Source organism: Grampus griseus (assembly GCF_964374135.1).
Source record: "Grampus griseus genome assembly, chromosome: X".
Taxonomy (NCBI): Eukaryota; Metazoa; Chordata; class Mammalia; order Artiodactyla; family Delphinidae; genus Grampus; species Grampus griseus.
Window position 1 is genome coordinate 95,369,678 of NC_138999.1, and position 24,542 is coordinate 95,394,219.

General features: G+C 44.1%; 1 protein-coding gene across 5 annotated transcripts in view; it reads right to left on the reverse strand.

Annotated features, from left to right (window-relative positions):
• CHRDL1 (chordin like 1) overlaps positions 1-24,542 on the reverse strand; it is a gene marked incomplete at its 3' end in the record, with an annotated part of 114,860 nt that overhangs the window by 61,116 nt on the left and 29,202 nt on the right. The window lies entirely within an intron of this gene.

Sequence of the window (24,542 nt, forward strand, 5' to 3'; positions counted from 1 at the left end):
AACCACGCCCACAGACTACCCTCTGCTTACTCACATCCTACCCAGCCCTCACTAGCCGTCAAACACACTCTGATTCCTTGCAGCAACTCTAATGGTCTGCCTGTCTGTAACCTACAGCCTAACACCTGCTAACAGGTAGACTGCTTGCCGAGTGATCACCAAGTACAGAGCAGGTGGGGCTTCTGTCTTGACCTGTCTATCTCCTCCTGGCTCTAGCACCGTAACAAAGGGACAAACACCCAAATAGTGACATGTACTCGAATACTGAGGGTCTATTATTAATTTTGTTAAGCGATAAGTGTGCACCGCCAAGAGTGAGGTCCTTCTTCATTTAAGTCCTAGAGAGCTGGAGAGAAATAAATAGGATTCTCGAAAGTGATTCCGAAGTGCATTTTGAGTGTATGAGGGTACGTGCATTCTACTGGGAGGAGGGTCCGTGGGTCCCATTAGATTCTCAAAGCATTCCATGATCCAGAATAGGTGCCCCCACTACTTGAATACAAGCGAGGAGCCTGTGGGTTCCACCTCAGCATCACCGGATATCTGCAGGCAACTCAGTCCAGTTTCTAGGGCTGTAGGGCTAGGCACGCTTATTTTCAGCTTTCTGTGGGCTCAGAGCTGTTACTGGGGAAAGCTTCCCATAATCCAATCTTCATAGGGAACCTCTACGTTCTTTCCTGTCAAAATGTCTTCTTCCACTTTACTGAACAGCTTTATCATCAGCTCCACTATTCAGCTCATGCACCATTCCAATCTCATTACATAAGCCTTCTAGGGTTTCCCATGTATATCTCCAGGAGGAAACTAGAAATGGCCTTCTCTTTTGAGAGATGGAAATGAGGCCTAGAGTTTCCAAGGGGACACCGTTATTTAGTGCCAAAGCCAGGATTCAAACTTAGGTTTCCTAATTTTACACAGAGCCACAAAACCTGAGGGCAAGAGAAGCCTGCTAAAATCAAGTCCAACAATTGAGGAAGAAGATAAAACACAAATCCCTTTGTTTTCAGGGGCTAATTCCCAAATCTCGTATGTTCATCTGAACTTGGGTGTGTAGCCGAACAAAAAGAACCCCTTCTGCAGTGGATCTGATAGGTTTCTCTTATTCTTTTGCTGCTACATGATTTTTTTTAAATTTTTAATCATCCAACGGTGTAATAAATGGACTTGCAGTTGAGATGAAAATGTTAAATCAATTCTTCTGCATGACGCCTAATTGTTAATGACAGGTTTTGTGGTAGCATGTGTGTCACTCACTGCCTTCCTCTTCTCCCTAAATAAAGAATGAGTTCTACTATTACTTGGTTGGTTCTAATCCTTTGGGAAACAGGCTTTTTTTTTTTTTTTTGAAGGTCAATGACCCTTTGAAATGGACAAATTAGTCACTACCCTCAAGCAGCATTTACAGAAACAATGTGAGGCATCTGGCTGAGACAGTGGGGAGTGCGGTCAAGCATTCCTTTGTATTGCCTACACCAGCATTTCCCAAGTCCGCTCTGCAGAGCACTACTTGTCCACAAGACGCTCTGTGAAAACAAAATTCTGTGCTTCAGATAAAGCTGGGAAAAGATCCACAGTCTCTGTTCACAATATTCCTTTCGGCATGTTAAAAAGGATCTCAGAAATCCCACAGTAAAGAAAGCTGTTTAACTACAACCCAGCATTTTCTCCAACTGACTTTCCTGAGCCACCAGACCTCTTTTTTCTCATGTTTAACAGCTATGAACATCCCAGGAACACCCTTTGGGAAGCACTGTCCTATACCACATCCAATAACTAGATATTTTGAGAATCTGTATATTTGCTAGAAAGTACTGAATTCAGGACGCCTCTCCCACTTCCGGTCACTCAACCTTCAGCTGAGACCCAGCTGAATGTTTCTCCTACCCGGCTGCATAGCATCTCCTGCATCTTTTGTTTTCTTTCACGAGCGAGCACTGCAAACCAAGAGAAAACGCCCCGTGTGAAATACTGTAGAGTGCTATTAACTTGAAACATACAGTCTGGCCCTAGGAGTTAGGATTGTTCCTGTATACGAGGAGAAGCCAGAAGCCAGTGAAGTGATCTGAGCAGTGCAGTTATTCGATGAGATTTACATTTCTGTAAGACTGTTCCGGGATGACTGGAGGAGAGGCCGTGAGCTTGGAGGCAGGTCCTGTCAGGAGGCTAGTGAAAGAGCCTATTGCCATCATATTACAGACTAAAGGAAGAAAAGAGGCATTCAGTACTTGAGGATTAATTGAGAAAACTTATCCCCAAACACGCTTTTTGTTGTGTTTGGAAAAGTGTTAGCAGCAGGCTTCAGAAAGTGGTCCCTGGAGGCCACTGGCAGAGGCTGCAGGGAAGGCGGTGGCAGATGAAGCCTCGGGGCTGCTGGAACATCTGCCATGTCACCGAACTACTAGAGAAAAACAGAAAAGAGCATGTTTCTCCTCCTAGGAAATCTTTTAAGAGCCAAAGCCAAAGTCCCTGCTGGGCAAAGAGGAACTTAGGTAAGCGTACACAATACAGACAACAGAAAGGACATGTTAGGGAATCTAGATTCAAAAGGACTCCACTGCTGACTGCCATAAGGTGGTGACTGTCCCTCAGGAAACAGAGGCATGAATGGTAAAGAAATGTCAAGGATTCATGCAAATTTCCAGTTTGAAATTGGGATTCTTCTTTTGGCAGCCAGGTGCTCATACGATAGCCCCTCTCCTCACTGTAAAGTTATTAGTGGGAAAGGTGATCGTAGGGGTCAGGGATTAAAAAGTAAGTAAGGTTTGTTACCATCTTTGGATTTACCAAGGCTAGAGAAGCAGTATGAGGCTGAATCACTGCTTTGGATCAATAATTCTCAAAAAAGGGACCTCAATTCTCAAGCAGACCACGGTCTCTGGTGGGAGTAATTTCAAGCTCCACCCATCGGCCCACCCTAGATTGGGAATCACTGAACAGAGTGAGAAATGTCACTGATGGGAGTGAGGCATATGTGGACAATTTAGAGGCAGAAAAGAACTGACAGCCACAGTTCCAATAGCTGCAGTAATAGCACCAATAACATTAGCAGCTGATCGTTAATGACTCGTGCTTAACACTGTATGTTCACGTTCGTTAGCTCTCTTCTCCCTACGGCCACCCTATGAGGTAGGGGTTGTTATTATCTCCCTTTACAGATGAGGAAACTGTTAGGAAGTGGTCAACCCAGAAGTGGAGCCAAGGTCTTGGGCCCAAGACATGGAGCTGCATGGCATTGCTCTCAAAATCTAGGGTGCATTGTCTGAAACTACAGCTGGGATAAAATGGCCCCCCACACAAAATCTTTTTTGTCACTCTAATTGCTTTTCCTAAGTTCTCCTCACTGTTGCCTCTGAAAAGGAAACCGCTCTCTCTCGATCGCACATTCAGGCACACAGAAGGTCTAAAACAAATAGAAGGCGGCTGATCAAAAGGGAGTACGCGGTCACCTCACCTCATGTTAGCCTCAAACGGGTGGTCCCTTTTTGAGAATTATTGATCCAAAGCAATGATTCAGCCTCATACTGCTTCTCTAGCCTTGGTAAATCCAAAGATGGTAACAAACCTTACTTACTTTTTAATCCCTGACCCCCCTACGATCACCTTCCCCACTAATAACTTTACAGTGAGGAGAGGGGCTATCGTATGAGCACCTGGCTGCCAAAAGAAGAATCCCAATTTCAAACTGGAAATTTGCATGAATCCTTGACATTTCTTTACCATTCATGCCTCCGTTTCCTGAGGGACAGTCACCACCTTATGGCAGTCAGCAAGTGGAGTCCTTTTGAATCTAGATTCCCTAACATGTCCTTTCTGTTGTCTGTATTGTGTGCACTTACCTAAGTTCCTCTTTGCCCAGCAGGGATTTGGCTTTGGTGGGTGGGTGGGTGGCACTGTAACCTTGGGTTGCGTCTTCTTGAGAATGGTAGAGAAAGGGGATGTTTAAAAACTGCAGGTGGCCTTATTAGTTACTGGGCCAATGAAATCATCTTGGAACAGAACAATTCCCTCTACAGAACCTGAAAATGGCATTGGATGGCCAGTTCCTCTTCTCACAGACCACCAACCCTCTACTGAGATGTGGTATGGGGACCAGCAGCGTTAGTGTCACCTGAGAGCTAGTTAGAAATGCAGAATCTCAGGACCCCCCCCCCCCCCGCCCAGACCTCCTTAATCAGCATCTGTAAATTCCCAGGGATCATGTGGACATTAAAGTTTGAGAGGCACCGCTTTAGGGCTTCCGGTCCTAGAGTTCATTTTCTTCAGAACCTTCAATAAACGCCCTAGAAATGAGGTGCCTTCTCAAAGGTTAATGAGTATCAAGAAGGCTTTTCACTCCCACTTCTGAATGTTTGCGGACGGTGCTTGTTCCAAGCTGCCTCAATCTATGGCCCATGGGGGTACAAATGCAAGCGATCTTAGAACTGTGTTCCCTGCCAACCATAACCTTTGTCTCCAAATCCCATGTCTACAAGAAATGGCAAAATACATATAATTAAAGACAGGATCCTAAGGCAGTGCAGGGATCTATGCAAAATCACAAATACTTTGGCACTACAGCAGTGGTTCTCGACTGAGGGGGATTTTCCCCCAGGGGACGTCTGGTAATGTCGGGAGACATTTTTCACTGTCATGAGTTTGGGAGGTGCTACTGCATGGAGCAGAGTCCCCCTCCCCACAGCAACCGCCGCATTGTGTTTAGCCACTAAGATGTGGGGATTGTTAGGGCAATTAGCTTATCCTAATTCTTTTGTCTTTACTCCCTCCTCTAAAATCAGGAGCCATAAGTTTCATGTTAGCCCATAATCTTGCATTAATATCACCTACTATCACTACGTACAATTCACTTTCCACCTCCCTCTTCCATCTTGACAACTGCTCTCCATAACACGAAGGGCAGGAACTGCCCAGAATCAATATGCCGAGAACATCCTCTCAGATTCAAATCCCCATTAAAAGCAAACCGAAGTAAAATCAAACCCAGAGGCCTGAGAGGCCCAACTGTTCTCAGACCCACTGCCCGAGGGCAATCAATCCTTGGATCCAAAGGCCTGAAGAACCTGTCCTGACTTTATGCTCATGGCTGGTCTCCACAGCCTCTTAAGGAATGATTACTGTCCCAGTGCTTTAGTTCCTAAGCTATCTCCCCATGTGTCAGTGCCAATGACCAGCAGGATGGAGGGAAGCCAGGCAGGGTTGGGCAAAAGAGACCTTAGGCCAGATCACCTAAGGGCTAGACAAGGAAGGACATGAAGAAGAAACCTGGGAAGGAGTTCCTGGAGTGTGTAGTAGACATTAGGGCTAGTTATCAATATTCCAGCTCTCCTCCTGCCAGGCACACGGCAGCACTGTACTTCCCTGTGCCCTAGAAGTCAAAGCGTGGCCACGTGGCTTGCTCCAGCCAATGATCCATGAGCAGAAGTAATCTGTGTCACTTTTGAGCAGAAGTCCTTAAGATCCAGGGCACAACTTGCTCTGTTCCCTTCCCACGCCACTGGAATTCATCTCCAGATGGCAAGGCTCTGTCAGCCAGGGTCTTCGGATGAGAATGACACGTGCTAAGCTGAGACAGACATGCAGTGTGAGTAGGAATAAACCTTTGTCGGTTCAAGCCACTGAGATCTATAGGTTGTGACTGCATCATAATTCAGCCTGTTCTGATTGTTATAGGATATCCAACATTTGATCAAGAATGGACTTTCATATTCAAACTGGGAAAGATGAAAAATACTCTGATTTTTATATCTCTTCCCCCAAAGAATTGAGGACAAAACAGTAGTCACTTCCCCAAAGTGATACTCGTAGGCCCTCAAGCAGCTGAAACCAGCTCTCCCCTACTAACTGGACTTAGAGTAGGTCTCTCCCCTACTAACTGGGCTTAGCCCATTGTGTCTAGAACAGGGATCATGGGCCAAATCTGACCTGCAATTTGTCTTGTAAATAAAGTTTTAGTGGACCATACCCATTCATTTATATATTGTTTGTGGCTGCTTTCGCGCTACAGTGGAAGAGTTGCTGTAACAGAGACTGTATGGTCTGCAAAGCCTGAAATATTTATTATCTGGCCCTTTGCAGAAAAAAAAATTCCCGACCCCTGGTCTAGAAGAAGTCAAATGAAAACGGATCCATGGAGTGTCTGGAAAAGAAATCCAACATGCATTGCCACTCGGAGTGAAGAGTACATACTCTTGGTAGCTACGTAGCCATGAGCATACACAGATCAAGGGTTGGTACTGGCAGGATTTTAATGAGTGCTTCAGGCCTTTTTGGAGATAGAGAAGCAAAGGAAGCCCTGATACAAATGACTTCCAATAAGCACATCTTTATAGTTCTGTTGTTTAGTACCCCCTCTCCCCTAGCATTGGAGTGGGGACAGGATCGGAACAAAGGATATACACAGTATATGTCAGGATTAGTGAACCTGACAGTCCTCAGGATGACTCAGTGGAAAGTTGCTTAAGTGCTGGCTCGAAATGATTCACTGCCTAGAGATTCCATGGCAAGTAAGATGCTTAGGCTACACTGGGCGGTACGGTTTGTCCACCTCCCTGAACTCAGCACAGGGCAAGCGGGCCGGCCCTAAGTGAGGGAGCAGGCTCTTGGAGGGGTTGATGAGGGTCTCAGCCCACTGGACGCAGCGTCTGCTGTGGCCACTGGCTGCCCTCTGGGGGTGGGGGTGTATATGGTGTGGTTGGAATGCTAGGAATTCTGGGCTGGCTTAGCAGGCACTCCAACTGGCTTGGTGTTCTACATGCTCCAAAGACTTTCTCCAGTGTCCTTGGCATCCAATGACTATACTTGGGCTTAAGATTTTTAGGGCTGGGCGGGTCCCTGGAAGCCTTCTGTCTCAGCACTGGATCACTCCTTCTTTAGGTGGTACCAGCAAACGGGCTGGCCATTCCACTGCAGATGGGACGCAGGCCACTTGCTCCCTTCCTTGGCCTGGCTCTGGGCAGGGCTGCCTGGAGGAGCCAGCTGCTTAGCTAAAACTCGGCTTTAGGTGGCTGCGAACAGGTTTTGCTTCAGTTCAGCTATTGCTGAGTTACTGTTGGTGGCTCTGGGTTGGGGGTAAAGGCCTGGGCTGGGAAACAGGGAGAGAAGAAGGGAGATGAGCAGATACTTTGCTTGGACCTATGAGTTAAATTGTCTCCCTTTTCAGCAGTTGATTCTGAAGTTAGTTTGGAGGGGTGTTTTCTCGCCATTTCTAAGGTGACCAGTAAGATATGGGGCCCAAGTCCTACTCGTGGTACCTTTAGTTCTTAGGTGATTGTGTTTGGCCAGAGGAAAAGTGGAGAAGGGACGGAGTCATGCCCGATGTTCCTGGTTACCATGAAGTCTACAGAATTCAGAATGCAGATGGGGCCTGGAGTGCAAGAGCTACATCATTTTCATGAGCCTTCTAGGCAGCTTTGCAAGGTTCTCTGGTCTATACCCAAACACCTGCATAAGCCATGGCCACATCCGCAGAGCAGAGGCCCCGTCTCCCTCGGCTTAGAGAATTAATTCATTCCCCAAACATTTGTCCAGAGCCTACACTGTGTCTTGGCACATGAGGAGATAAAGATACTTGGTTTCCAGATTATTTTCAGTTATCAGGGGATTCATCTCAGTTACAAGCAGTGAAGAGAGTGGAAAGGAAGTGGTTATTTGTTCTTTTGAAACTTCTCTGCAAGGGAGATGGTGCAGAAGCACAGTCCAGAAAGCAAGGAGACCTGGGTTCCAGTCTCCCCTAATTATAATGAGCACTGTGGCTTCAGGTAAGTTATAGAGTCTTTCTCAGTCTCCCTGTTTGTCCAATGTGAGGGGAGGGGGCTGGACGAAAAAACCCTTCAAGATAGAATTTTCTGTGGTCATAGAATACAATTTCTGCCCTCAAGAGGTTTAGCTGCAAGACACTGAACAGACAAATGGAAGGTACATACTTAAGTTTAATGCAGCAGAAAAGTATGCAATAAACGGTCTAGAGTCATGCCATCTACTACAGAAGCCACTGGTCACATGTGTCTACTTAACATTTAAACTTACTGACATTAAATAAAATTTAAAATGCAGTTCCTCAGTCATACCAGTCACATTTCAAGTGTCCAACAACCAAATGTGCCAGTGGCTGCCATATTGGACAGTGCAGACGTAGAATATTTCCATCATCGCAAAAAGTCTTACTGAACAGCACTGGTATAGACAACATGCCCCAAGGATGTCCAGAGAACACAGAACTTCCCCTCCATGACTCCTAGGCCTCGGCTCATTGCGTCTGTTTAGCTATGAGAAACGCTGACCATCGCAGACAGTGGGACTCTGCTCTGGCCACCATGATTGCCCCACTCAGGGTGCTCCACTGACTGCTCCTTTGATCTTTCCCCAGGGCCTCTGGGAAAGCCAGAGCCTCCCGGCCCTCTCATGAAAACTTCCCTATTAAACAGAACTATGAATAATCTAGATAATCCAGCAATTCGTGCATCTTTTAGAGCTCCCTGGGCTATGTGCCCAAGAGGTATGGTATGCAGAGTCTGACAGAGCCAGTGCGATCGATCAGTGAAAGTCAGTATTGTACTTATTAGTTGGGAGAAGCGAGCAAGGCCAGCACTGAGGAGAAAGTCCTTACATGCTCCCTCCACAGCACTACTAATAACATGAAAAAAATTATCCAATTTAATCCCAAAGACTGATTTCAAATCAAAACAAAGCAAATAAAGCAAAGCAAAACAAAAGGAACAGCGAGAGAGGCACAAGGGCTCCCCAGGGTTCCTCTAGCTTGTGCGATGGGTGTGGGTGTGAGTGAGTGAGTGTGGTGGAGTGTGCACATGAGGGTCACGGCGGTGTGAGGGGGGATGGTGGGGAGGGTAGGCAGGCTTAGAGGCTTCGGGGGTGAGGGCTAGGCGAATGTGCTCTGACTCAGAGGAGGACTCTCCCTCCGCTCCCTTCTCTCAGCGGGGTGAGGAGAATTTCACTTGTGTCAAACAACCTCATGCCCAATTCCTCTGAAGGGGGGCGGGGAGGACAGTGTCTAACACAGAGAGTGTTAATGGCTGCTATTTTAACAATCTAAACTCACTGCCCCAGGGCGCCAGGAGAAACTAAACAGTCTTAACTGCAAAGGGTGCAATTTGAAAAAATCAAATAAATAGCTGAAGGCGCACTCACACTGAACTTGTGCCCAACTCGGTGTCAATCAACAAGTTTCCACTGAATGCTGGACAAGCCACCCCCTCTTCCAAAAAGAACACAGAAAACATTGCAAGTTCAGTTTGGGGGCAGCTGGACGATCTTATGTATCCTGTCCTTCCCAGTTTTTTTTCCCCCCTTTTGCTCATTCCTTCTTCAGCTGAGACTTTTGTTCCCTCATCCAGCCCCTCCCAAGTTAATTTCTTTCTAATGCGTCTCCCTGGCTCTGGCCCTCAGTGCTATGCTGCTTCTAGTTTGTGTTCCTACACATGAGGACAGACCTGCCGGCCCGGGCCTCCAGGCAGGGCTGCCCCGTCTGCACAGCAACAGCCTCCCACCTGCCATGTGCCCCGAGTGGAGACCGAGAAAACGAATCCAAATGGACACCAAATTATGGCTCCATTTGCCAAAATTTACATTTTGATAAGGCACGTGCTGAAAAGTTCTATTGCTCTAGGCTTAGGATGTGGTCTAGGCACCTGTTTGAAACTAGCCAAACACGGCCACTAAGTCTTAGCATAAAAGCCTCATCTCCATCTTGGCCAGTGTGTTCCTACTTCCCCAGACTGAACCCTGGCCCTGTATTCTAAGATGATGATGAGAGCTTGCATTTATGGAGGCCTTACTATGGGCTGGGCCCCATGCTAAGCGCCTTACATGTACTAATTCATCTAATCCTCACAACAGTCCCTTGAGGCGGGAACTACTTACCTACCCGCTGGCGCGCACACACACAATCTCACCCACTCAGACACGCACCTCACACACGCGCACACTGGCACTGAGCGCGTGTCCACTCAAGGAAGCCTCTCTGCCGTCTCCTCAGTGCTCGGGTCTTCAAAGTCCCCTCCCCAAAGTCTCTCCACTGACATCTAGAATTCTATCGGTTGTGATTTCTTTTAGTTAAGCGTTCACCGTATCTGTTGATAAAGAGTGAAGCCCCGCCCCCCGGAAGGGGTAACCCAGCCTCCTTCCCACCAGGTGACAGTGACAATGGGAGAGCTGAGTGGTTGGGAGAGAGGGGAGCATGTGGAGGACTGAGAGAGAGGAAAGGCGGTGCAAAAAGATGTCTGGGAGTACTAAACACAAATGTCTCCTCCTCCCAATGTCTGCAGTGGGCTGGGTGTATGTCAAACTCTAGGACATATGAGGTCCTTTGAGACTAGGCCTCCATCAACCTGACCTTTCCAGCCTCTTCCTTCCTGCACAGTCCATATTTACTCCAGTCATGCCCCCTCCACATGCCTTTGTGCATGCCCTCCCCTTCCCCCTTCTCCAACTGGCAAAGTCCCATTCATCTCTCAGAACCCAGCCTGGATGTCAAATGTGGACTCCTCTCTTAGGAGCCTGGCTCCCGGCTCTTGTACAGGGTCTCTCTCTCCTGTCTCTGCCTGATGGGCCTTCATCCATACCTCTACTGGGGTACTCATCACATTATGTTGTAATGATTTCGTTATGCCTGTCTCCTCCACTAGATTGTGAGCTCCTTGAGGCAGGGACTCTGAAACCTCAGCACCATACGTGGGACCTGGTCCCAAGCTTGTACTCAGTGAAATGAATGAATGAATGAGTGAATGAATGAATGAGTAGACGTGCACCATCAACTCTGGTTGGGAGGAGACTCCCTTTCCTGGGCTCCTCTGGGTGAGGCTGCTATCCAGTGTTTCTCAACAGGGTCACCACTGGAATTTCGTTGTTCCTAGTCACTTCTTCACTGCACTGTGTTCCTACTCACTGTGAAACATTTAGCATCCCTGGTTCCTCCCACAAAATGCCAAGGACATTCCCCAATCACTGTGATGACCAAAACGGTTCCTCAACATTTCCAAAGCCACGAGGGTGGTAGGGTGATCCTCCCTGGTTGGGAAGCAGCACTACAGCAATGGTTTCTAGCCCTGATCCCGGTGGTCTGAGAGGCCCCCTGCAGTACGGTCATGCTGTGCTCCTGCACAAGGTGCTGGATGACAGGCTCCAGCCAGAATGTGAATTAGTAAGAAAGTGGGGAGTGAAGCAGCCCTGGTCTGCTAACAGGAATTATGGCAGCCTAATCAGCACACAACAGTACAAAGAATCCTGCTCAATGTTTTTACGACTGGGGGCAGCGGGAGGGGTCAGACCTAGCCAAAAAACTGAAAAACCCGTAAAACTTTCAAGGCAGCCCAGAGATTGTTACCTTGTCTCTGAGTCCATTCTCAGCATTGCCCCCATGTTTCTGGCAAGGCTCACTCTACTTTGAAAACATCAGCATTACTGGGCATCACCCTCACTCAGGGCACCTCTGAAAATCTAATTACAAAGAAATAGAAAAGAAAGGCAGAGGTGATGCCATTTATTTTATCCTTCTGCCTGACACTCATTAAACCTGTCACCTGTTTCCTTTAGACACCCCACAGCTTTCTTTTTTTTGCTTATTCTTTTTTTAGTTTTATTTTATAACCATTTAAAAAATGAAGTATAGTTAATTTACAATGTTGTGCTAGTTTCAGGTGTACAGCAAAGTGATTCAGTTTATATATATATATTCTTTTTCAGATTCTTTTCCCTGAGGCTGGAGACATATGGTCAGTGCCTGGGCACGCGGCTGCTGTCATTGGGCTCTACGGGAACAAGTACCGAGTTTCAGGCTTTGCCCGCATTCTCTCTTAGAGTTGCAATCTGGGGACTCAGGATTCAAGTTCTTTCTCTCCCCTGCTGTACACTGCCTTGCATATATATACCTCTTTATACTTTTCAAAGCAATTTCACACATCCACTTGGTTTTCACTGTCAATGCAAACCTTCAGAGAAGGTAGGAATTATCACTCGCATTTTGCAAGTTGAGAAAACAGGCACAAAGACGCTAGCCGGCTCTGTGAAAGTCCCACACTGAATTAGGGGGAGAGCAGGGTTAGACCCCATCTCTTCACTGGCTGTGTGCCTTCCTGCCTCCCCCACCTTGATAGCACAGTACAGCCTCACCTGGGGGGAGGGAAAGCCGTACCCATACAACTGGAGCTCTCTCTCCATCCCAAATGTGGTCCTGATTCTGGAAGCCAAATGGGCCCTCTAGTCAGTGATATAGACCTGAAGCCAGATGGCCTCATCCAGATGCCAACACACTGGTGCACCGTGCAGCTTGGAAGTCAAAGCCCCAAATGCCTTCTCCCTAGTTCCAAGGGCATACCCGAAGGACAGAGAGCACACCCTTCTCCAGACTTTGGTATTGCTCTGCTCTGTGCAAAAACAAGCAGACAAAACCCAGACCAAACCAAACCACACAACAAGAAGACCAAAATAATACAGACAAGTAAACAAAAATAGTAGTCCCCAAACGGCCATATGCACATACACAATCTTCTGCTCGATTGTAACATTTAAAGGTCTTCTGGTCACCTTTTGCCTCCAATCATAACCACCAAAACAAATGAAAATGTAGTGCCATTTAAAAATATGTTATGCTGGGAAATACAACTGACACACCTAAAACATAAATGTACAGTTGAATCGAGGATTATAAAGCCAACACCCTCGTAACTACCGCACAGGTCAAGAAGGCTCCATCCCTCCCCACTGGAGGTAACCACCATCCTGACTTTTGGGACAATCACTGCCTTGCTTTTCATTATAGTTTTATTACATTTATGCACCTCCCTCAACAATACAGTTTAGTTCTGCCTGTTTGGAACCTCACGTTAATTGAATCTCATTACATGCATTTGTGCATGTCGGTGCATCTGGCTCTTACTCAGCGTTAAGCCTGAGGTATAATCTACTGACTTTCAAAAGACTTCTGCTCCCCTTATTTAAGCCTGGAAATCGATTTCTTCCTTGTACCTAACTTTTTATGCTGAAGCTCATTTTTGCCCACTCTCCCCATTTGGAGATGGAAGGAGAAAGCTGATTAGCATCCTCTAAGACCCATTTATCTTTCCGACGTTTGTTGAAGTCCCTTTAGTCCTTCTTTCACCAGGTTCAGTAATCACACTTTTCCTTCAACATTGCCTCATAGGTTTGATACTCTAATCCTTTAATAACCTTTCTAATAAAACCATACTGAATAGCTCCAGACATGATTGCCCTCAGAAAGCAATCTCAGAGGAGGCCCTTTCGGAGATGTACTTCTCCAGGTAAAGGGAAACAGGGATACAGTTCTACCCCTATGGGTTTCTCCAAAAGATAACAAAAGCTGCCAGTAATCAGCTCCTAATACATGATGCTCTCTGAAGTTCCCTGGGAAACATTAATAATGAATACGTCTGTCTTTCAAAACCCAGCATTTCACACAGTCATTACTGGCAGTTACTGCTTGTCAGACCTGTCACTGTCAAAGACAATGCGGTCTCTGCAGTCTTCCTCATCCTCTGAAAACTATGCTCAGAAAACCAACATTTGCTAGATTCTTCTAAGACCCCTTGGTTATCTCCTGACTTTGCTTTCTCATCTCTACCACCAGCCTCTTCTCAAATTTCTTTTCCATTCTTGTCCCCATTTAAAAAAGAGAACATGCTACAACATGGATGAACCTGGAAGACATTCTGCCGAGTGAAATGAACCAGGCACAAAAGGAAATACACTGTATGATTCCATTTATATGAGGTTCCTAGAGGAGTCAAATTCACAGAGACACAAAGTAGAATGGTGGTAGCCAGGAGCTGGGGGAGGGGGAAATGGGGAGTGGTTTATAAGAACGGAGTTTCAGTTTGGGAAGATGAAAAAATTCCCGAGATGGATGGTGGTGATGGCTGTCCAACAATGTGTGTGTATTTAATGCCACAGAACTGTACGGTTGAAAGTGATTAAAATGGGAAATTTTGTTATATACACTTTGTTACCATAAAATTTTTTAAAAATAAAAAAGAGATTTTTTAAAAAGACGGAAGGAAGAGAGGGAGGGAAGAGGGAGGAAGGGAAATAGAGAAAGAAAGCGAGGGAAAAAGCAAGCCACATTTCCCTGCCCGTCTTGTTCCCTAACCCTAACCCCCATTTCTCTCCTATTAAAATAGTAAAGGAATACCGCCTATAAAAGGTAGGGTGGTGAGCGTGGACTCTGGTTTGGCCTTAGATCCCTGAAGGCAGGATCTTGTGAATGTGAAGAATTCAAAGCTGCATGAATTTGCTAAAGGAAAGAAAATCGAGCTTCCAGGGACACTCACCTTATCTCTCTGTTTTAAAAGTAACCTCTACTCCCAAGTTTGAGGTCTTTCTTTTTCTCCCCAATTAAAAAAAAATCCAACCAACCTTCTTCCTCCCCCTCCTGCAGACAACTTTGATTTATCCCTTTCTTTAAAGATACAGTACATATACATCATAGACTCTCTCCAATTGAGGGAGTATAGCCCTAAAAAAAACAGAAAAAAAACCCCTGTTTCAGCAGTCACATATCTATTGCTGGACCACTTCCCACTCTCTGGGTCTTAACGTGTATGTGGCGAAGACAAAAGACAACACACCACGATATCTCTAAAATAGACTACTTTATGGCCAAAAAAATGGAGTTCTGTGAGGAGGTAGGTTTTGGAACAGATTTTAATAACTGTCACCCCCAATCTACCAGTTTCTAAAATCACTTTTAGGGAATAGCTGACGGTGTAAAAAATCGAGATACAAAAATCAGAGGAAAATCAGCCTAATAAAGACTGCTATTTATCTTAGAGGCTGCAAATAATCTGGTAAATCTTTTGGGCTATAGTTATTTTGCATCCAAAACCCTGAAGTGAAACCCTTTGGCTCTAGACAACAGATAGCAAGGATATTTGGTTACTTCTGAAACGTATTGGTTTTAAGTTAAGAACCCCAAAGTGAAAAACTTGAGAGAGTTAGCAACTCATCCTAGAAACCACTGTGTCTTCTGCCACGAATGCAGAACTTATCCTTGATGTTACAGAGAGGCTCCTCCTTCACCCCTACCCACCCCCCGCCCCTGCCCCTGCATAACTCTTCCAGGTACCCAGGTTAGTGGCCTCAGGATCTTCCCCCACTCACCCCCTACTCACTACCATCAGATTCTGCTTTCTAGATCCTGTGTGCTAGTTAAATTAAAAATGATTAATAAGAGTTATCACCTCCAAAGATAGATGAATTCATCAAGAATCAAAGTCTGAATTCAAAAGATGAAGCTGTAAGATTTTAATAGCATTTCAGGTATCAGGCAACTTGGCAGGGAAGTAGGATGGGGTGGGAGAAGGGGAGCCTGACACAATGCTGGCTGGACAGGTCACGGGAAACTAAGGTAATCATCTCCTGCTCTGCTTACTCAGAAAGCAGGCCCTAGTTTCTGGATCAGCCCTGCAACCAGGAAGAAAGCTCACTAAAGGACATTTTGCTAATCCTTCCCTTAAAATACCCTAGATGTGACTCTTATTTCAAACTAAGTTGAAAACAGACTAAGCTGAAAACACTGATTTTATTTCAAACTATGTTGATTGCTTTTCCCTTTGAGAGTTTCATTTGTTTATCAACAGAAATTCCTGGGCTAATTCCGAGAAATGCCATTCATTTCTCGCCAACAAGTCACAGACAATGGGTGGGGTAGAGGGGTGAGCTCCCCACGGAGGGTCCTTCTTTCTGGACCTGACAGCCAGGGCCTCTGAATGTGGACGATGGCAGAAGAGAAAGGCTCTGGGTGGGAGCTCTGGGAAAGCAGGGAGACCAGCCAGAGGGAACAGTGAGTACATGTTACTGCAGGGTTGGTCCTGGAGGAGTGTCACATAGGCAAAGTATGTTTCTGGGGGTGGCCTGTGCTCCCCATTATCAGAGAAACAATGTTGTCAAGTTGCCCCCGGCTCTCTGCAGATGCACAGGGCGTCGCCCGGGATCTTGCCCAGGACTGCTCTACGCAGGCAATGCTCTCACCTCAAGATCTCCCCTGGGCCCTGTTACCATAGTGCCGTCCCCCATCCAAGTGCAACAGAATTACTTGAGGTGCTTGTTTAAAATGCAGAATACCCACTACAGCCCAACGGAATCACAATTTTTAGTGTAGGGCCCGGCAGTCTGCATTTTATTAAATCCCTTTAAGCACACTAAAGTTTAAGCAACATTCATTTAGGGTCTTGTTCTACAACGGTTGCTACTCTAATGAACTTCTCCAGACTAAGATACTGTATTTACCAATAGCTTATTGCTGTAATATAAACAACTTTTAGAAATTGAATGGCATAACCCAAGACTTCCTAAAACATATACTAAAGAACACTAATCCTGCTAATAAGTACTCTACAAAAACCAGGTCCCATGGCTGAATAAGCTTGGAAAATACTTCATCCCATACACTCACTTATAGATTCATAGCGCACATTAACATACTAAAGGCTCTGCGAAGTCCTGCATTAAAAGAAACCTGTCTAACTTTCTCTAATCCAGAAACCCTCAAGTTTATTTGACCATATAAATGTTTTCTCTAGTTAACCCTATTAATTGTCCCATAAAATTGTGTTCCTTGCAGCAAACTTTGGGAAACAATGTCTTAACCAAGAAGAATGATTGTAATGGTGGAGGTTTCTTAAATATAGCAAGCACGGGGGAGATTTATTTGGGACAAATGGGGCTTTTCAGTATCCCTCAATGATGTACCACCTTCTTCAGCTTTACATGGGGCCAGCTTTGATTAACGTCCATTGAAAGAGTTCTGCTCTACCATGACAGAAAGCCATAGTTTTCCTAAATGTCTTGTTCTTGTATGGCATAAGGGCTTCTAGAATGCTAACAGGAAATCACATTCTTTTTAAAAAAGGAACTAAATCCCCAGGGTTTACCAGAGACAAAAATCACCTCACCTGGCAGAAGGCAAGTGGGATGCCACTTTCCTGGAGAAGTTTTAACCCTTTATACTCTGCAGCGTTCAAAGACCAAGTGTATGAGGAAAACAATGGAAATAAACCATGGAAGACAGCGAAAGAGGTCTAAGAGGTAAGACAGCAGTCAGTATAGACATGGAGGATCTACTCATCAACAGTGAACATCTCTGTGGCCACCTCTCAATAATCAGTATAAGAATGCTAACAGTGATAATAATAATAATAAAGTAAAACCTCTGCTATCCAGAGACCAACATTCCAGAATCCTCAGGCTTCTGGATAGCTCTAGACCCAGAAAGAGTTTTTATTAATATACCAATCTTTTGGGAATTCCCTGGCAGTCCAGTGGTTAGGACTCTGCGCTCTCACTGCCAAGGGCCTGGGTTCAATCCCTGGTCGGGGAACTAAGATCACTCAAACCATGTGGCACAGCCAACAAAAATAAATAAATAAATACTAATCTTTTGCAGGCAAAGAAATGACCCTTGATCAATCATCTTGTATGCTATGGCTTTTGTAGTTCCCTTACAAAAAAGGGAAGAGAATATGCTAATTAGCTGTTACTATGTAAAAGGAATTGATCTTTTTCAATCAAACCCAGGAGGCAAGTGAATACAGAATTCAGAAAAGAGCAAAAGGAACGAGCAGAGCACAGTGGCGATTAGACATGGATGATGGCAACAGCAGCAGTTAGCAGCAACCATGAGGATGGCAGCAGATACTCAAAGAGATGAATCAAAAGAAGATGGGAGAGATTCCTCAGTAAGTTAAACATAGAATTTCCATATGACTCAGAAGTACCACTCCTAGGTATATACCCAAAATAATCGAAAACATATGCCCCACGAAAACTTGTACATGAATGTTCATAGCACTATGCACAATAGCCAGAAGGTGGAAACAACTCAAATGCCCATCAACTGATGGATAAACAAAATGTGGTATATCCATACAATGAAATAGTATTCAATCATAAAAAGGAATAAATTACTAATACGTGCTACAACGTGGATAAATCTTAAAAACATTATGTTAAGTGAAAGAAGCCAGATGCAAAAGACCACATATTTTATGGTTTCATTTATGTGAAATGTCCAGAATAGTAAAATCCACAGAAACAGAAAGCAAAGTAGTGGTTGCCGGGGGGCTGGAGCAGGACAGGTAATGGGGAATGACTGTTTAACCGGCACAGCGTTTCGTTTTGGGGTGGTAAAAAAATTGCAGGAACTAGGCTAGTGGTGATGATTGCAGCAATATTGTGAATGTTCTTAATGCCACTGAACTGTACACTTTAAAATCGTAAGTTTTATGTTATGTGTACTTTACCACAACTAAAAATAGATAAATCTCCCCCTTGAACTTTTGCCCTTAAAAAAACAAACAACTGGAGGGAGCAAAAAAGGCCTGTCTACCTGATTCCTAAAACACTGGAAGTCACAGACATGGAGACAGACATAGTCCTAAAACTAGACTCCCTTTTTATATAAATGTACCGGAACACAATGTGCAGACAGGCCAGCGATTACAGACCAAAAAACAGATTCAGAGTGGCTGAGTGACTTGCAGCCCTCACTCTAAACTGTCCAAGGCCAAATGCCATATAGCTACCTCCTATCTTACGTAGTCTGTTTCTGCTATAGTATAGATTTGTGTAATCCAAACTTGTTCATATGTGAGTGGTAGATAAGAGAAAGATGTTGGTATAAAACAGAAATTGCATTGGTTCATACATAATTTTCCTTAGCAAATTCATATTTTGTACCATCAAGTGACAGCAACTGAATGCCAAGTACACTAGCACAACTGAAATCAGCGAACCATGAAGGAACACAGTACTCTATCCTATTCCTGTTCACCTCACATTCTCCCTCTTGGCTCAGTTTGGCCGTATGCTCCGTCTTCTAAATGCTTATCACATGATTCTTTCTGATCCTGTGCATTTTTCTCTTGTCTCTATCACTCAGCGGCCTCAACCTTTCCTTAAACCCCCTTCCTTCAAGCTAAAGTCACCATTTTAAAGGATGAAGTCTCTACTGACTGTAACATTCTTTATTAGAAATCTAAGGTGACTTTTTAAACCACACTAGTATTTTACTAGTACAGTTGTTTTATTAGTACTCTAGTTACAAAGTTGCATAAGTTTAGAGTTGTTTGCTCCAATCCTGTTTTTTCCTTAAGCTTGTTATTTTTCAGTGTACAGTTTTGCAGAATGGGAGGATTTTCAGAAAAGCACATATCGCATTATAGCAGAAATGCCTGTATTCACTAGCTAGCTCACTACCCAACTCCTGTTGAGAGAGAAATGGCTTAGGGCTTCCAGCATCTCCTTATGGGAGCACACAGACTATAGTGCATCTGTGGAAAGGTTATTTCCTTACCCTGCCTGAAATGTGAAAGACTGGGGTGAGGAGTGCCTCTCTTGGCAAAACCACACTGTCACTCTCTCTATTAAAACCGTATCATAGAACTAAACCTCTTCATACCTAGCTGAAAAGGAAACACTGGATTAGGTCTCTGGTAAGAGATCAAATCAGATATTTTGGCAAATTTATAACAGCTCTTTAATGACCTGGGAATGTTGGAATACCTCTAAGGGAACCCAAGTTTATTCATTCTGAATAGCAAATTCTTAATGGAATGGCCATTTCAGAAAACTGTTAGTGGGGCTTCCCTGGTGGCACAGTGGATAAGAATCTGCCTGCTGATGCAGGGGACACAGGTTCAATCCCTGGTCCGGGAAGATCCCACGTGCCGCGGAGCAACTAAGCCCGTGCGCCACAACTACTGAGCCTGTGCTCTAAAGCCCACGTGCCACAACTACTGAGCCCGCGAGCCACAACTACTGAAGCCCACAGCCTACAGCCCATGCTCTGCAACAAGAGAAGCCACCACAATGAAAAGCCCGCGTACTGCAATGAAGAGTAGCCCCCTGCTCACCGCAGCTAGAGAAAGCCCGCATGCAGCAACGAAGACCCAAAGCAGGCAAAAATAAATAAAATAAGAATAAAAATAAATTTAAAAAAAGAAAGAAAACTGTTAGATAATATCGTGATTTAGGCTCCTGGTCACTATAAAAGTCGTCTTTTGGTGATAAAAATTATACATAAAGAACAGAAGGAAGCAAGTCATATTCTTTCTCTCCCCCTTGCCCCTTTACCATTCAACTCCCCCAAAAGAGAAGATATGGAATTCCATTCCTACAAATCTTTCATCAGGGACAACAGAGAGTCCTGCTTAGAGACTGGGATGAATTTAATGACCTTTCTCACTCCTGTGCAGTCTTGACTTTTTCATTCTGAATGTTCTACCGTCCGCATAGCACCAGCCTCTGGACCCAATAGAGCCCTGTGGTATGTGACCAAGACTTGATCTCTGCCATGGAGGCCTGGGGAAGTGCTGGAGAAAAAGTTTTCACTTGCTCTTCATGGGAATCGGTATCGATTTCTCTCTGGTAATTCTGGAAAAGCAGTCTGCATACTCTGATTTCCACGGGTCAGCAGGAGCTACAGGAGACAACCTCAAATGCAGGCGAGAACCTTGGAAATTTCAGGGGGTAAGAAGTTTAGAAAGCTAGAGCCCTGGGACACAGAGAAACAGATAGGGGGTGAAGTCTCCTCTGTTCCCTCCAATGGAAGATGGGCTCTAAGCATGGCAGGTAGACCCTTCCCACAAAGTCCATCACTACCCAGTAAACACTCCCTGAAGTTGCTACTGCTGTAGGATAGTATGTAAAACCTTGCATATATGCCTTCCTTGTTTGTCTTCCCTTTTTGATATAGAACTTGTTCATCAGCTTGGCTTTAAACATTCTATTTTTCAGTGAAGACGGTTTCATCACAGTGCCTTCCATTGGCTTAAGACAGAACAGTAGAGCCCCTTCCTTTGACCAAACATTCCTGTGGCCCTGAAGGCATGAGTTTCCTCATGTCTAATAATCATTGGGGTGGAAGGAATACAGAGGACTCATCACATCCATTGCCCTGTCTCAAAGCAAAACTGTGCCAACTCTCTCAAATGGGTGGGTAGCTTTTTATTTCCAGAAATATGCGGTAAAGAGACTAAAATCCTCCTTAGTCATTTATTCTAGGATTTAACAACCACTGTGTCCCAAAGTTCTTTCTTTTATCAAACTCCATTCTTCTCTGCTATGGTTTAAACCTGTTTATTCTTGTTTTATCTTCAACAGAAAAAAAAATAGCTGGTTTGCATTCCAGTTCTATATGGCATAGAGAGCACATGAGAAAACGCCCTGCTATTTTCTGAACAAAGAAGAGTGAGAGATGAAATATAAAAGTAAACATAAATAAATAAATAAAACTGCAAAATCATCCTCAGAAACAAAAGTAAACTCTCTATGAAATAAAACACAGGCAAAAGTACAGCAATAAATGGGGGCCAAAGTGATATGGTCCACTGGCAGCTGGGACCAGATATAGACAGTTATATCCAGACAGCTGAGTAAGAACTATGGCCTATAAATGGCTTCCTATGTAAAGCTGGGGACTAGAGTCACACTCCTCACATGTAAACAGGGGCTGACATAGCTCTGCCCACCCAAGGTGGTTCCCTCACATGGACAGACTGCCCAAGATGGGCAGCTGCAGCTGAGGTCCCAATCCAAGGTCATTATCAGGGACTAGCCCTGCATAAGAAAACAGAGGTAGAAATAGACCATCTAGATATGAGGAAGCCCAAGGTGGGACACCAACTTATGACCTGGTTTAGTGCTAAGTGAACTACAAGGCCTGAAACAATGCTATCACAAGAAAGGAAGGACTTATGCAAGACAAAAACCCCACAGATGATGAGTTTTTAAACAAAAATTTTAGAAAACAAGCGGAAATCTGGAACTAAGAAAAGCTATGAAGAAACCCAATGAAAGTGAGAATTCACAGCTGAAAAAAATGGATATTTGAACAATCAGAAATGGACTTTAAATAAATATTTAAATACCTTAAAGAAACAAATAAGAGAATAAGACCCCAAGAAACAATAACAGGGGTTTATAAAATGGCAATTTGTAGATTTTTATATATCAATAATTCAAAATACAGTTATTGGGGAAAATACAGTTATTAAAAATAAAACAACAAATAAAACCCAACAGATAGTCTATATAGTAAGCATGAAAAAGCTGGAGAAAGAATTCATGAATTGGAGGACAGAGTTGAAGTAATATATCATTATAGGGAGTATTCCAATATATCATTATGGGGAAAAATAAAGGAGACATTAAGAGACTCAGAGTGTAAATTAAATGAGCTGCAATGACATATACCAAAGACAAGATTAAGAATGAACAAAAAGAGAGAAGGAGAGGTAATTTTCACAAAAATAATGACTTAAAATTGAAGAGAAATTTGAGTCCTTTGGCTGAAAAAAAATCATGTGCTGAGCAGGCTAAATAAAAACAAATCATACATCAAAACACCTCATTGTGCGCATCAAAGAAAACAGAATATCTTAAAAGCTAGAAGAAGAAGAAGACGGATTACCTATGAAAGAACTATAATCAAAGAGCAGACTTCTTATCCACAAACAAAGGAAGTCAAGAAACCATTTATTAATATCTTCAAAGTGCTGAGGGAAAATAAACGTGCACCTATAATTTTATACCCAGCCAAATTATCATTCAAAAATGAGGGCAAGGGACTTCCCTGGCAGTCCAGTGGTTAAGACTCTGCACTCCCAACAGGGGGCCCAGGTTCAATCCCTGATCGGGGAACTAGATCCCACATGCATGGCACAACTAAGAGTTCACATGCCACAACTAAGAAGTCTGCATGCCACAACTAAAAAAAAAGATCCTGCCTGCTGCAACTAAAGATCCCGTGTGCCGCAACTAAGACCCAGCACAGCCTAAATAAATATTTTTAAAATATGAGGGCAAAATAAAAACATTTTTGCATATAAGGATTAGGGAACTTCAGTATCACTACCCACAGAAAGAACTGTTAAAGGTTACAGTTAACACGAAAAATGAACTCACAAGGAAGTGACCTGCAAGAACAAGAAGGCAAAGGAAATGAACAGCTGGTTTCTATACTCCATAAAATGGGCTTTTAAAGTCTTAAAGATAATGGTGTTTATTTCTTTCCATTTTATCTTTTCTGGGACTTATGACCTCAATTCTTTTAATACTTTCTTTTTCTCTCAAAAGAACTGCTAGCTTATACTTTCCGTTTTTCTCAGTAATTGCTTCCTGTTATGCAGCTGGGGTAGATGACAGCCATCTTCCACTCTGTGCGCTTCCACTCTATGCTCTGTGTCTGGGCCCTGCCCCAACCTCCTTCCTAGGAAAGAACAATTTCTGCACAGCCATTTAGATCAATTCCTATGACATTAGACCACTTTTAGAGACTTCTGGGATAAGCAGCTTTTATAAGGCTATTTGACAGGCAACCTGCCAGATGAAAAAAAAGAAAGAATCCTCCCATACTACACCCTTGTAATCCAGTTTAAATAGAAGAAGCAAATAAACACAGACAAGAATGGTACACTTCATTTAGGGATTTATTTTATTTCAAAGAACAACTTTTAGGTTGATGATATGCCAAGTCAGTCTCTCATATCTTGAAGCATATACTATGGTCACCAATACTCAGAATGATAAACCTGTGACATGGCATGATCTTTTGCCATCTGGGAAAGAATCCCAAAGAATCAGAGTGTATTTACCAATGTAAGAAAGTATAAGTTATAAAGGTGGTGACAAAAAGGGCTTGGGGGTTTCTTCTCTATTCAACAAAATCTCCATTCCTGTAACATTTCAGTTAACCGAGTTGTCACTGAACCTCATTCCTAGCCTCATTCCTACCATTTTTGCCCTGACACTTTTGGTTTCTCTAGTGGTTCTTCATGTTTTTAGGGTCATGAATACCCCTTTAGGAATACCAATAAAGCTATGGATCTCCTCTAAAGGAATTTACACACATACATTGTTACACCAAAAACTGCAAACAATTTTAAAAGGTTTGCTAACCCCCCCCAAAGTCCACCCATGGACCCCAACTCTGTCCTCAAGGGAAACAGAATCAACTCACAGGACTACAAAGCTTCTACTACCTAGATGGCAGGATGATCACTTACCTAGGACTGCTGTCAGGCCCATGGGCATTCTCTGAATCATTCTGTGCTTGCATGCCTCTGGTGTGGGAGCCAAGCCCCAGACGTGAACAAAGTGTCACTGAGACAGCCCCTGCCTCAAACACCCTAGACACAAACCATGAAGGTAGACGTTCTAATAGCCTTGGGGAAAAGTCTCTGCCTGCCTTCCCCTTAGCCTTGCTCTGAACAATGTATACATACTAACTGTACAGTCTGGAGCAGGCAGGCAGCTTTATACTGTCATAAACCCCACTGGTTCAGCTCCTTTGATTTTTTGAATAGCCCCTCATCATTTAGAAGCTATGGTCAAATGCAATTCCAGCACTAATTGTGTAGGACACGTGCCTCCATGCTACAACTCCCCTGGTGTCTGCTGCCCATGGCAGGAAGAGGCTGGTTATGGAAGAAAAATCTCTGGGCCACAATTCCCTTCCCCCAGTTGACATCCACCTTCAAATGATTAAAAGCCTAATGAAAATCTGTTACTGGGTACCCAAT